Here is a 14,159-nt window from a genome sequence, read left to right as displayed (position 1 = left end):
AACATGTGTCCTCAGGATGCAACTCCTGAGTGTGAGGTACATCACAACGTGTCTCATTTACCCCTTTGATACTTCTCTCAATCAAAAGCATGATGCACAAATGTAAATAAAATCAAGCTCACTGCATTGAGATGGAAATTGTCTATTCTTCTGAGTAACTGATTTCTTTGAGATAGAACTGTAAAAAATGACTCTGTAACATTAAAAAGAGTGGTCTGGAAATTCAGGCAACCATGAAAAATGTATAGCATCACTCCTCTTTAGAAAAAGCCAAAGTTCTCTTTTCTTGTAAAAACAGAATTAAATGTTTGTTTTCTTAATAGTTTATCATTCAAAATATTAGTGATATACACATATTATTAGGTTTAGACACCTGCTGAAGAACAATAAATATAGTAAGGCTTGTTTCCACATAAAACTGCCTTGGAACTTAGTAAAAAATTATGATAAATTTTTTTAACAGTTTTACAGCAAATGAGGAAACGTGGTCATCACCATTAAAGAAGTAATGCCCTGACAACACTAAATACTGAGAATGTAGAACAGTAGGAACTCTCATTCACTGCTCCTGGGAATGTAAAATGTTACAGCCACTTTGGAAGACAATTTGGAGGTTTCTTATAAAACCAAACACACTCTTAGCATGCGATCCAGCAATCACATTCCTTGGTATTTACCCAAAGGAGCAGAAAACTTATGTCCACACACAAAAGCCTGCACGCAGATATTTATAGCAGCTTTATTCATAACTGCCAACACTTAGAAGCAGCCAAGATATCCTTCAGTAGATGCTACAGACTGCAAGTTTGTGTCCTCTCATGCTTCAGATGTTGAAATCTAACCCCCAATGTGATGCTACTAGAAGGTGAGGCTTTTGGGAGGTGATTAGCTCATGAAGGCAGAGCCCTCAAGAATAGGATTAGTGCCTTAACAGAAGAAACCCCAGAGAGGTCTCTTGCCCCTCTGCCATGTGAAGACACTGCAAAGAAGACAGCCATCTATGTACCAAGAAACGGATCTTCATCGGACACTGCATCTGCCTGTGCCTTGATCTTGGACTTTTCAGCCTTCAGTCTATGAGAAATAAATTTCTGTTGTTTATAGGCCTCCTAATTCCTGGTATTGTGTTACAGCAGCCCAAACCAATTAAGACAATAGGAAAATAGATAAATAAACTGTTACACATCCAGATAATGGAATATTATTCAGTGCTAAAAATAGGCGAGTTATCAAGCCACGAGAAGATATGAAGGAAACAAATGCATATCACCATGTGCAAGAAGCCCATTTTAAAAGGCTACATGCTATGCGATTCCAATTATATGACATTCTGGAAAAGGCAGAGCTATGAAGATAATTAAAAAATGGGTGGTTGCCAGCGTTTGAGGAAGAGAGTTGAATAGGTGGAGCACAAAGGATTTTTAGAGCAGAGAAACTACCTGTATGATATTGTAATTGTGGATACACATAATTATATATTTGTCCCAACCCATAGAACATAAGACATTGAGAGTAAACCATTCCGGTAGGTAACATTGATAATGGGGGAGACTGTGTGTGTACTGGGGGCAGGCAGTATGTGAGAAATCTGTTGATCTTCTTCTCAATTTTACTGTAACCTAAAACTGCTTTAAAAAATAGAGTCCTAAATAAAACACAATTAGTGCCTGTGATCACTTACTTTCGCTAGTGAATTTTATTCATCTCACCCTTAAAATGGAAAGTTTGAACTACATGATTGTCTCCCTTCCAAATATAACATTCTGTGGTTCTAAAATCAGGATGTGATTTGGCAATGATTAGAGAAAGAGGTACCTACACCACAAACAAAAACTGATAAACTAATGGCCACAAATAATGAAGTTATTCTTCAATAAAGATCATGTGATTGGCAGAATAATGGCAGGGTCCACACACTAATCCTGTGGACTATACACCTTACCCAGTAAACAGGACTATGCATGTCTGATTAAGTTAAGGACACTCAGATAGGAGGTTTTCCTGGATTATCCAAGTGGGTCCAATCTTAACACACGGGGCCATAAACATGGAGAACCTATCCAGTTTGTGGTCAGAGAAAGATACTGACTACAGAAGTAGGGTCAGAGAGATCAATATGGCTGTTTTGAAGATGGAGGGAAGGAGCTATAACCCAAGGAATGTGGGTGGCTTCTAGAAGTTGGAAAAGGCAAGAAAACAGAGTATTTTCTGGAGCCTCCAGAAAGAAAACAACCCTGCCAACAACTTGGATTTAGTCCACTAAGACCCCTATCAAACTTCTGATATCTAAAGCTATAAGATAATAAATTTATGCTGTTTTAAACTACAAAGTGTGACAATTTCTTTAAGCAGCAATAGAAATTAATATAGCCCAAAAGAAGTGACAAATATGTTTTCTTTTCAGAAGAAATGGAATTATATTTTAAAAGTATTTATGCTATATTTTGAGTAATTAGCTACTAGCGTTCATGTGATCTCCATAATTTTAGGAAACTTTCATAAAGATTTATAAATGTCGCTATCATTTATCAGGGATCCAATACTGAGTCTCAAGCAAGAGATATTATGAACTATGTTGATAAGTGTTCATGACCTTCTTTAGTACGATAAATATGATAAATTATCTATCCTTGTCACACAGCATTTTAAGCAATATGTTAAATAATTTAATATCCCCACTTTGCTGATTTGGAGAAAACACCACTAATAATCATCTCTTCATAAGACGCCGGTGTTTTTATAAAATGCCAGAAGTCTAAAGGGCCAACTTTACTTAGTAACTTCAGCTTTATTCATGCTTTATTATTCCAGCACAAGACAGTTCCCTCAATCTTTATTTCTATGCTGTTTGCAATACTCTAAAACCAGGGAAGAAGCGATAACTATATCAAAAGGAACTGATAACTGGCTTGAGTTTTACTTTAAATATGACTCATACCCTCACTGAAAAAATGGGAGATATTTAACTTATATACATAGATGTACAGAGCTTAATTTTATAACATGCATCTGAGTTTTAAGATACTAAAAAAAATTCAAATACAAAACATTCAGTAAATATGGGAGATGTACAACTGTCCTACATTTCTATTTTATTTTTTAATTCAGTATTAGTTTTCAAATAAAGAACTGCCTTGACAAATTAAGTAACTACAATTAAATGAATGTCCCTCTCATAACTTCTCTTGGCTGTCTTTTGAAGAGCACACTTCAAAAGTATATGCATTCATCATTAGAAAATCCATTTCCATCTGGCAAAGATAACTGAATGTCAATATGTAGACTTAAAGGGAAAGATGGACTTTGCTTTTTTATTGCTTTTTAAAGCCTATCAGTGTCCCCTTGCTGCTGACTCCAAACAGAAATGGACAGGGACCCTTCAAATTTGCTCCCCCAGGGTCTTTCCTTTAGGTCACAATTAACAAGAGCTTGTCTTCTTTGTTTCTGATGTTTGCTGGGCCTCTTGTATTGGTGATACAAGTTTTACATTCCCCAAAGGAGAAGCTATTGATCTCACTGAGCAATCATTTAAATTCCCAGATGAACAGAAACAAGTTTCTCAAATAAGACAAAGAAACCTGAAATGTTTATGTTGGTTTTTGGATCTACTTCAGGTAAAGACACTTTGTAATCTTTTTACTAAAAACCATAAATAAATAGAAAAAACAAATATATGACACCCTCCCTCCCTTATTGAAATCAATCTTATGGTGCCTGGGTGGCTCAATTAAGCCTAAGACTCATGATCTCAGCTCAGGTCTTGATCTCATGTTCATGAGTTGGGCATGGAGCCTACTTAAAAAAAAAAATAGTAATAATAAAAAATTTATATATATATCTCAAACATAAACATTTCATTTCTCTTCAGAGGTTCTTGACAATTCAAAGGCCATCGACTGAATGAGAGGTATATTAAAAACGTAAATAGTTTCTGAAACTGAAAGACTAAAAACCAAGTGCATGCTAAATCCAAATAATGAAATTTGGGGGGCTGGGATGGTACCAAAAAGAGTATATCACTGTACTTTAAGTCAAATTTTATTGGGGAAAAACAATAAAAATTAATAGTGCAGATTCCAACAGAAGTTATTACACATGAAATCTGAATTAATAAAATATTACTATAACCATTAATATTAACTTATATAATTAATAATTTAGTGACTTAATATTTAATTTTATTGCTAACATCTATTCCCAACAAGTTATGTCATTTGATGTGATACTTAAGGACAAAAACTCCAAAAGGATACTACCTGGGTTCAAATCCTACCTCTGCCCTATAATCTTGGATAAATTACTTAAGTCTTCTGGTTCTCAGTACCCTGATCTATAAGTTAGGTTAAAACTGAATAGTGTGAAGACTGAATGAATTAAATAATTAAAGTAATAAAACAGTTCCTAAAACACAGTTAGTAATGCATTTATATGTATGTGTATGGGAGAGTTGATAACATGACATTTCCAGTCTTGTGGACAACTTGCCATCTATTTTACTAGTGTGGTAAGAAACCCAAAGATGAGATGAAGAGCTTTAGAGTAATACATATCTCAATAAAAATAATATATCTATATCTAGGTAGATATCTATAGTTATCTATATCTAGATATATCTATGTATCTGCATCTGTCTATCTATCTATCTATCTATCTATCTATCTATATCTATCTATCTATAAAGGCTGCTGGAAAATCTTATGTTGAATCAGGAAGACCAAATATTTAAGAGGAACATACACTAGGTGTTACATCTTTATGCTGGAAAGAAGTACCAAGAGCAAAGGGTATAGCCTAATAACATTAATAATTATCAACCTCTACTGAAAGGTTACTATGTGCCAGGGACTTTGCTGTGAGCATTTTCTTTCAAATTTTTTTTTATTTGAGTACAGTTGGCACACATTAGTTTCAGGTGTAAAATACAGTGATTCAACTTCTCTATACTTTGTGAGCTTTTCAAACATGTGATGTGTCAAATAGCAAACTAAAGTGGCAGATGGCAGATGGCAGTGGGCCTCAAACCTAGGCTACACATTGGTATCCCGGGGGCAGCTTTAAAAAATATCTAAGCCTCGGCCTCACCACTGGAGACTCCAATTGATCTTTCTGCTGTGAAATGAGTTGTTGTTTTTTTTTAATTAAAAGCTCTTCTGGTATTTATAACATACATAGAGGGTTTGTTGAGAATCACTTTGTTAACATGTTTAAGTTTTTTTAAAAAGAAAATCCAGTGTAAAAGCAGACTGAAAAGACAAAGCATTGTCTCAATCCAGTAGTCACTTAAGTTTTTAGACCAGTCTATACTAACAGGTAAATTAAAATGGCAAGTAAACAAAAAATCTACTCTTTTTGTTTTCTAAAATGGGAAGTGAAGCAATTACTGTAGTTAGGTGAGCTGAATTTTGGTTCCTTTGCTTTTATTTTGGTCATATCGTAGGTCCTCTTTCACCTACCCTGTAATGCTGTGTGAGGAGGAGACTGGAAAAAGAAAGAATGAAACATGAAATAATAGAACATGAAAGATGATTACTGGACTTGGATGACAAGACTAGGAAGTGTAAAGATTCTAGAATATGTATGAGTAGAATCAAAAAGACTTGAAAATGGATTATACTATACATGAGAGGTGAGGTTGTCAGGTCTAAGAATAATTTTCTGGGGTCTGGTTTGAAATGATGAATAGGGGTGCCAATCTACAAGATAGAGAATACTTGTTGGGGACTAGATTTAAATATATAAAAGAATAATTCAGTGTGTGACACCTCTGTTGAAGATACCCACATGTTACAGAGACATCCAAATGAGTATGTTGTATGGGCAATTGAATAAAATTGAGTTGGAGGTTAGAAATTGTTTGGGGGAAATAAATTTGGGAGATTTTGGTTTATCAGTAAATAAATCCATGAGAATGAAGAGACTGTACAGTAATAAGAAAGTTGTCAAAATGTTTAGATCTATTTGGATAGTAGGCTTTTTTGTACATTTAATTTTAGTTGTTTCAAAAAAAGACAAGCCATTTTATTTAAAAAGGAATTCCAATTGTGTTTCCTAGAGTCAAAGTTAATGACATAATAATAGCTGCCTTAATCATAGTTTATCAAAAATCCTAAATAATATCAACCAGTTGTAATGAACATATATCTTGGGAGAAATTAAGGCTTTAATGTTTTTTAACTCTCCTAACCACTATGTCAGTTTGCAGTTTAAGCACTTCCTGCCTGGGTCCTACTTTCCTCCCTCCCTTTCTTCCTATCTCCCTCCCTCTCTTCCTCCATCCATCCACCACATATTTATATAATGACTACTACAGTTTAAAGATACATAAAACAAATAAAGAGTTTCCTGCCCTTAAAGATTTTATAGTCCAGTTAAAAAGATTTGTAAATTGCTATAACAAAAGAGCACAAAATATGATTTAGAGAAAGCTCTACAAAGATGCTGCTCCTTGAAAATAAGTAGCCATTTTCTCAATAGACATGGGAGACTCACTGTACAGTGTAGAGAAAGCCTGCCATTCATACCTATCTCTGCAGAGAAAAGCAACTACCTGTTGTAAATGGCTATGCTAGAATGAGTAATTCATCTAGAGGGCATTGGGGGTTTAGTAACACAATCAGTTTTGTTTTTTTTTTTTTTTTTTTTTTTTTTCCACCTGAGAGGATGTACAGGAAAGAGGAGGGTAGGAGGGTTAGGACAACAGCTATAGAAGTCTGTACCTCAGAATGAGGAAGAGAAGAAGGCACGGAGGGAGGAAAGAAGAAGGAAAAAAAGGATGAGAGGAAGGGAAGGAGAGGAAAGGGAGGAAGAGATAGAAAAAAGGAGAAGAAGAGGAAAATGCTGAAACACTACAAGAAGAGCAAAGAGATGAAGTGACATTGATTCCCTGTAACTGGTTACAGCACAAGATGTTATACTGGTGAAAATGTATGACATAGAGTATCATCCTCATTCTCTGAGCAGAGACCCTTCAATGAACCAGATTTTTCTTTAGTTACTCTCTGGAAGTTGGATATTTTATGAATACTGTAAACTCTTTCAAGCTACCAGAATAATTTTTGAAAGCTTTCTCATAAAAATTTCTTCAGTATAAATAATACTTATTTGACTCTAGGTCTTTTTTTTCAATAAAAATAAAGAACACTGATAATTATAAATACTGAGCACATCTTAGAGGAAATAAATTACAAAAAGAAAATAAAATTTAATAATCAAATATTCATTTTTCCCAACTAATGATCTGATAAATCCCCAATGGCTCTAGTTTCTACCATTTCTTCATTCATTTGGTGAGTGAGTGATGCTGAAAGGGATACTATAGTCAATAACATGGGACAGGAACCTTCTAACTAATAGTGATATTCAGTAACCGGTATGGCAAAGAAATCAACCAATCAAAATCAGTCCATCCAGAGAAAAAAGGACTCTGGCTCCTAAACAACCAACTCAACTACACTGCTGTATCCTGACTGAACAGCAGCCCTAATTGTACCTATCAGCCCATATATAAAAAATCAGTTTAATCATCAATGCTGAAATCAATGAAGGCCTGTCATTTTAGGTTAAGTATCAGGTTTGATTTCAATTCAGGTATCAGTGAAACTCATGATGAATCTCACTTCTAGATTACAGCAGGAAATCTGGAAGATACTTTATCACTGAAGTCAAATAAAGACAAAACACAATTGAATAACTTACTATTCATGAATATCATTGACTATTTACATTACCAAAGGTAACCTAAGCCAAAATTCAACATCCCTTAAAAAAATAGGCACTTCCCATATTGACACTTGTAGAAAATACTGAAAATTAAAAGTTTTTAATTAATTTGTACACCCTGATTTATAAGATTTATACACTAAACGGAAAACTTTTTCTATCAAATATGATTTTTTTTCCTGTGTACTGTTTTACTATAAGCTCAGGCTTTGAGAATTGATAATCAAATTTATTAATACCAAGGTTTTTGTAATACTATGTAATTTATGTTGTACAAGAATGCTTACTCAAAAGAAAAGAGTTTCAACTCCTGTTACTCCTAAACTTGGCACATTCCCAGCATAAATATTAGTCCAATTATACATATAGACAATAAAATCTTGGATCAAGTTACAACTTCTAGTTGGGAGACTCTTCTGTCATCATCCTTAATGAATCCTAAATTAGATAAGCATACTTAAGAAATAATTGCCCAATAAAATCCTCCAGTGATGACTCACTAGTGGCAGCAGTTTTATGATGAGTTGAAGGAACAAAAAAAGAACCTTTCCATTATCGATGGGTATGCCTCACAAACGTGTCTAATGAGTCACCACATGCAAGGTCATTGGTCAATTTGAACCTGAATATTTTCCTGCTGTGATTAGAAGACAAGGACATTAAGAGAATAAAGTTTAGGGGTATAAAAGTTTTCTCTATAACAACAGAGCATTTTAGTTATTACTAAAAGTTTACCTGGCTTCAGATAGAAAAACTTACTGTCAAAAATTTTTTTTGAAAGAGATTATATATATACAATTTGTGAAGGACTGCAGTTATTTGGAAAAAATGCATAAATCTATTCCAAGCAATGTACTAGACATATATAAAAATGGGACTTAACAGATTGTACAATTAGAGATAATATTTTTTTCTTTTATCATGTATAAGAAATGTCACATTAATGTAAACCAACTGTGCAAGAGAAGGAAGTGTTCTATCTAAAAGAACTGAAAATAAGGCATGAAACAAATGAGAAAATAATCCTTGTTTACATCTAATAGGAATAAATGAGGACAGTTAATCTTTTTGAGGGGGGCAAAATCACTCATCAATTGGTAAAATCTATTGATAATTACACTTAACCATTTTAATACCTAAATCAATATAACTTATACAAATCAATATATTATTTTATATATGTATATATTATATTATGTATTATATGAATCAATCTATTTAAACTATTTGGCTCAGTAAATGCCTAGGGCCACACTTGGTGAGTGTGTGCCATAGATCTGTTAGAGCAAGACAAAATCTCACAAAACCAGACTTTGATTCCTGGAAGTTTTATTCTGTACCTCCCATACCCAGTTCCCTTTCAAGCTCCATTTCTGCATGTGTTCCATCACTGTTTTGATCTCCTGATCTACTTGTTTCTCTTCTGGCTTCTGTTCTTAATCCTTGCTTCCATGCTGGACTCCTCTCTTAACTCAACATTACTTGGACTATTTCCAGGCATTCTGACCGGGTTGTAGGGCTTTCCTGCATAATATGACCTCTTTGTCAACTGTGAAGATCATGTTCAAGAACTCCCTGGGCATAATTTTCCTTGCCTGGAGGATCAAGTGTCAGACAGAGGGGTTTAAGGTCTATGACCGAAACATAAACATAAACCCTGCTTTCTCCTCAAAGCCTCCTTTCTACTATAGACATTGTTATACTATCCCTCTGACATAGTTCACCCAAAAAGGAAGGGTTATCTCTGGTTTTGACTAATGCCTTTGTATACTGCATACCCATGATTCTTCAGAAAAATATCTATTGCCATTTGGTTCCTGACTATTCCTCACACTGAATTTGATCAAGATAGATATAAATATCACAAAATATTTTATTTTCTTTGACTTTCTCTACAATTCTTTAAGATTTTATTTATTTATTTGAGAGAGAGAGAGAGAGAGAGAGCAAGCATGAACGGGGGGAACAGGCAAAGGGAGAGAGAGAAGATTTCCCACTGAGCAGGGAGCCCGACATGGGGCTCGATCCCAGGACCCTCTGATCATGACCTAAGCTGAAGGCAGGTACTTAACTGACTGACCCACCCAAGCGCCCCAATTTTCTTTACAATGCTTAAGGACAGACAAAAATTCTAATTTATAGGGAAGTCTATTACCTTAATCAGGAATACATGCTCCATGGTGGGTTGGCTGGCATTCACTCAAAAATCCAAAGGTTTCTTAATTAACATAATGAATGTTACAAGTTGGTTTTTATTGACAAAACTGGTCATATTCAAAACATGAATTGGCTAGAAATATGTTCAGAGTATTCCTTCTCTTCCATAAAAAGGATATAAATAGCCCCTCATTCTTGTTCTTTGGATAGTGCTGAGACAATTTCAAAAGTGTCCTATAAACAATTATGGTTCCCTTATGCCCAAAGTAAATTTAATTAAATTCTGTCTCTAGAATATTATAGCATTTGCCTCAATGAACCTTTAACGCAGTATGCAGTCAGAGAACCTAGCAGGACAGAGAACTGAGATTTCATTAATCTACAGGTTTTGAAATGTTCTCATGACTAATGGCAAAGCAGTGACAGTATGTGTACCAAATTCTAAGACTTGCCATCATTTTAATAGTGATAGATTAGCAGGGAAAACTTATGATTATCACCTTAACCATTGATTAACACTCTTATTTATCAAAAGAACCAAATAATTGTGAATGATACATTGGCTTAGGTTAGTCTGTAATAGAACATAAAATCCTGACAAAACAAAAAAAGTATATGCCAATGGACTGTTATTAGAATAACTATTAAGGTGTTCTCTAAGTATCTGAGTTTATTTGCTGAAGAATAGGTGATAGATAGATAGATAGATAGATAGATAATGGATGGACGGATGAATACATGAATGGGTGGATGGATGGATGGATGGAAGGAAGGAAGGAAGGAAGGAAGGAAGGAAGGAAGGAACGGTTAGTTATTAGGATAAGATAAAAATTAGAAAAGTTTCAATCAGTTCTATAAAATAGGAAATTGTCTTGAGGAACTCAGGATTTGGAAGGACAGCTAGTAAGGGAGATACTATAGCCTGTAATAGCTGTGTATAGGACTAGGTGACATACATTATATATTAGTCCAAGTATGAGTGATTAGTCCTACAATCCAGGGAATTATTCAGATTTATTACAAAAAAAAGAGACACACTGCTGCACTTGGGTAAAAATGATGAGAATTTAGATAAAAGGAACAGGTAGAAATATAAAGAAGAGAACCTATTTACAATAAGAGGGTTAAAATATAAACTCTAGTCATGCCCTTTCTTGTTATTAGTAGTATTTTATACCAGGAAATTGTGGACTATTCATTCAATATTATTAGATGATAGAATGGCCATTCGGGGACTGGAATAATTGAAAATGTCAATTAAAGTCAATAATTTATTAACTTTTAAGTAAAAAATACTCATATTCTTCCTCAATTTCTCAATTTACATTATTATTCATCTTAGAGTATTTTATAAAATGAATTTATCCTAAAATAGATTAAGATGTACTTAAGGAAAAAAAAAATCTGCTTCAATTGCTGCCCTCAGCTTTTTCTGAAAATTCTTTCCACTGACCTTGTTTCCCTAGGAAAATACACTTGATTTGTCTATCTCTTGTGGTCTTCTCTGAAAACAACACTGCTTCCAAGTACAGAAAATATAGAACAATGTTTTGGTATAAAGGACAGTGTTAATCCTAACTATCATAATCCTTTTCAAAAAAAGATTAGATATGGCTCAAAATGTCATGCAAAACATCTCATCATCAAATAATATATACATTTCACCTTTCTGTGAACGTGAAGCACAATTTTATCTTTTATTTGCATTCTAAACTCATTATGAAATAATTTCTGCTGAAAAGTTTTTAAATTTCTCTGTAAAGGGGCGCCTGGGTGGTGCAGTCGTTAAGCGTGTGCCTTCGGCTCAGGGCGTGATCCCGGCGTTCTGGGATAGAGCCCCACATCAGGCTCCTCTGCTAGGAGCCTGCTTCTTCCTCTCCCACTCCCCCTGCCTGTGTTCCCTCTCTCGCTGGCTGTCTATCTGTCAAATAAATAAATAAAATATTAAAAAAAAATTTCTCTGTAAAATGGTATATTCCTATCAGAATAAATTTTTTTTTAAAGATTTTATTCATTTATTCGACAGAGAGAGAGCATAAGCAGGGGGAGTGGCACAGGGAGAGGGAGAAGTGGGCTCCCTGCTGAGCACGGAGCCCCATACTGAGTTCCATCCCAGGACCCCGGGATCATGACCAGCCAAAGGCAGACACTTAACTGACAGAGCCACCCAGGTGCCCCTCATAATAAAATTCTTGAAGAATTTTTAATTCGCCTGTAGCACAATTTATAGAGGTATTTAGTGAGAGATTCTCTTCCATATAAGATTGATTCATATAAAGCATTATACTCAATTCAATCACATTCTGTATTTGTATTTCATAGATCTTATATTTTATGTTGTTCTCCTAAGGATACCTTCTTTAATTATTTTACATGTTTTGTCAATAATTCTTTCCTCTTAAAACTGTCTCAGTATCTCTTTTGTAATCTGATTACTTTATGATTTTTTTGTTGAGTATTCTTTCATTCATAAACATTCTTTTTAACTTTCCTTCTATTTCTTTTTAAAATAAGTTTATTTTTAACAATATTAATATATCTTGCCTCAGTGTAAAACTTAAATCACAAAACTAATAAAAGAAAATATGGAACAATATCCTTGTAACCCCATGAATTGGGAAATATTTCTCTTTTTTTAAAAATATTTTATTTATTTATTTGACACAGAAAGAGAGAGTATAAGCAGTGGGAGCAGCAGGCAGAAGGAGAGGGAGAAGCAGGCTCCCTACTGAGTAAGGAGCCCGATGCGGGGCTCGATTCGAGGACTCTGGGATCATGACCTGAGCCAAAGGCAGACGCTTAACCAACGGAGCCACCAGGCGCCCCAGGAAATATTTCTTAATACTAGCCACACTCTCATCCCTGAGTCACAAATTACAAGGAGAAAAGTTGATAAAAATAGTATTTTAATTCTTTGGAATAAATTATTTGTTTTTATCAAATAATGACATCATATACAAAGTTAGTAGATAAGAGTTTACTATCTAAAATATACCAGGCACTTCTTTAATCAAGAAAAAAATCTGGAATCCCAACAGGACAATTGCCAAGGTTATAAAAAGGAAATTTGCACAAGGAAAAAACTTATTAAGATGATGATGGCTAATGGTAAAGATATTATCTACCTCATTAATAGATTAATAAAAATTTAAAACATTCAAAATGACATGACCCTCACTGGCTGGAGTTCAATCTGAAGTGTCAATCTGAAACAGTGTCCAGTATTTGATAAAACTAAATATGTCTATAATCCATTACCTAGAAATTTCTCAAAATATACCAGAGAAACACACTCTCTCTCTCTCCCTCTCACATACACACACACGCACGCACACACACACACAGACACACACACTATGAAAAGTAGTATACTGCATACATGATTAAATTAACCACAATGTTAATTATGGCATAGTTGGAACCAAACTAGGAATCCATCTATGGAAATACATAAGCAAAGATATATAAGTAAAGAAGTCAGAAACTACAGACCAGATGGATAGCAGCATGGACAGGTGTTCAATTAAACACTGAGTAGGGAAAAACAGGCTAAAGGAAACAATGAAATTTAAAGCTTAAAACCACTTACATAAAAATACACAGAGAAAATAATATATATACATATGCATACATCTATTCATAAACACATGCATACTTATAAGGATGTACATATACCTCAGTAAATGTAAGACAGTACACTGGAAGCACACTTCTAAATACAATAAAGGATAGACCTATGAGAGAGTGTTAGGGTTTGGCTGAAATATAAAAGTAAGCCCAAATAAGGCTTTCCAAAGACTGATGTTGATATTGTACCATTTGCTGTGATCAACAAAATGCTGTATGTTTGAGACATAAAAAGAAAACATAAATGAAATAAAGAAAAAGACTATGTATTAAGAGTATTAACTCTTTGTTTCACAAACAGCAATAGCTACAATTTCTTGCATTAATTTTGAGATGTCCTCCATTTTTATATAAAGAACTGTATGTGGAAACTATGAAGATCATAATATATGTGCATATTCAAATAACACTTGAGATTATTTGAATGTTTTATAAGTGTTATTTTTTGAATACTCTTAAAAACAAAATACTTTTACATAAATATCTACAAAGCTTATAAAGAAGTAAAAATCCAGAAAGACACTAGATATCTATGAAACCAATGGCTCTTAAATCATGCTCTGGAAAACTCCTAACTACTCTGAAGATGTATCAGGTTATCTACAAGCAAAATTTATATTTATATATATACATATATATATATATATATATATATA

At 34.0% G+C, this 14,159-nt stretch overlaps 1 protein-coding gene across 1 annotated transcript in view; it reads right to left on the bottom strand.

Annotated features, from left to right (window-relative positions):
• SGCZ (sarcoglycan zeta) overlaps positions 1-14,159 on the bottom strand; it is a 1,051,274-nt gene that overhangs the window by 737,580 nt on the left and 299,535 nt on the right. The window lies entirely within an intron of this gene.

The sequence above is a fragment of the Ursus arctos genome, unplaced genomic scaffold (assembly GCF_023065955.2).
Source record: "Ursus arctos isolate Adak ecotype North America unplaced genomic scaffold, UrsArc2.0 scaffold_27, whole genome shotgun sequence".
Lineage (NCBI taxonomy): Eukaryota > Metazoa > Chordata > Mammalia > Carnivora > Ursidae > Ursus > Ursus arctos.
The sequence above is the reverse complement of the archived record's forward strand: the minus strand, read 5'-3'. Positions and strand labels throughout refer to the sequence as shown.